Below are 1954 nucleotides of genomic sequence, written 5' to 3' on the forward strand. Positions count from 1 at the left end.
GTATTTTTTTAGTAGAGACGGGGTTTCACGGTGTTAGCCAGGATGGTCTCGATCTCCTGACCTCGTGATCCGCCCGTCTCGGCCTCCCAAAATGCTGAGATTACAGGCTTGAGCCACCGGGCCCGGCCTAAACGCAGCATTTTAAAACTCTGACTGTTGTAGTGGGCTTCAAAATGGTGCAAATGTGTAGCTATATACTATATTGACTACCTCCTGGAATGCACAGAAAGAATTTGTCCCGAAAGAAGCATTTCTTCAAGCCATCTTACTGTTGATCAATGTTTTGTGTCTATATTGTCTGGAGCTGTGAGACTTCATCAGGACAAGAAGAGGATGAAGGCCAAGTCTGATCCATCGGGTCTCGGGTGTGTGCCACCTCACAGGCATATATCCTTGCTGTGGGTAGTTTCACTACACAGATCTGCACCCTACAAATGTGGAAAATGAAGAAATTCTATCTCATTAAATTCCCATAAAAAAATAAAATAACTTGGGTCTCACTTGGGTAAAATTAAAAACAAAATAACATAAAATAAAAACAAACTGCATGGTGCACTATTGTACATACCATATTAGTGAGTACATTTTCATGAGGATAACCTATTTTCAGCATTCTCAAAGACAATAGATTCCAACCAAATATGCCCTATCCCATCAAACTAAGCTTCATAAGCAAAGAAGAAAAAAAATTATTTTCCAGACAAGCAGTTACTGAGAAAATTTGTTACCACTAGACCAGTCTTAAGAGATGCTTAAGGGAGTTCTAAACATGGAAATAAGAGAACAATACCTACTGTTGCAAAAATACAGCTAAATATAGCTCAGAGATGCTATATAGCAACCACACAACACATACTACAAAGAAACTAGCTGCCAACTTCATGATAGGATCAAAAACTCACATACAAATATTAACCTTGAATAAGGCACAGTGGCTCAAGCCTGTAATCCCAGCACTTTGGGAGGCCAAGGCAGATGGATCATGAGGTCAGGAGTTCGAGACCAGTCTGGTCAGCACGGTGAAACCCCAACTCAATTAAAAATATAAAAATTTAGCTAGGCATGGTGCTGTGCACCTGTAATACCAGCTACTTGGGAGGCTGAGGCAGGAGAAACACTTGAACCCAGGAGGCAGACATTGCATTGAGCTGAGATCATGCCACTGCACTCCATCCTGGGTGATAGAGCGACACTCTGTCTCAAACAAACAAACAAACAAACAAAAATTAACCTTGACTATAAACAGCCTAAATGCCCCACTTAAAAGGCACAGATTACAAGTTGTATTTAAAAACCCAGACCCATCCATCTGCTGTCTTCAAAAGATCCATCTCACACGTAAGGACACCCACGGTCTCAACATAAAGGGTTGTAGGGAGATCTATCACACAAATAGAAAACAAAAAAGGGAGAGGGTTGTATTTTTACATCAGATGAAACAGACTTTAAACCCAAAACAGCAATTTAAAGAGGACAAAGAAGGGCATTACATGATGACAAAGGGTTCAATTAAATAAGAAGACTTAATTATTCTTAAACATATAGGCACCCAACATTGCAGCTCCCAGATTCATAAACAACTATGCCCAGGCCTACAAAAATAATTAGCCACAGAATAATAATGGGGTACTCCAATGTCCCACTGGCAGTATTAGATAGATCATCAAGGTAGAAAACTAACAAAGAAATTCTGGATTTAAATTTGACACTTGACCAGTTGGACCTAATAGACATCTACAGAATACTCCACTCATCAACCACAGAACATACATTCTTCTCATGGGCCCACAGAGCACCCTCTAAGACAGACTACATGCTCTGCCATAAAGCAGGTCTCAATAAATTAAAAAAAAATAAAACCATACTAACTGTACTCTCAGACCACAGTGGAATAAAAATAGAAATCAATACCAAGAAGACAAAATGAAATAAAAATAGAAATCCATACCGAAGA

Source organism: Colobus angolensis, unplaced genomic scaffold (assembly GCF_000951035.1).
Source record: "Colobus angolensis palliatus isolate OR3802 unplaced genomic scaffold, Cang.pa_1.0 Scaffold336, whole genome shotgun sequence".
NCBI lineage: Eukaryota > Metazoa > Chordata > Mammalia > Primates > Cercopithecidae > Colobus > Colobus angolensis.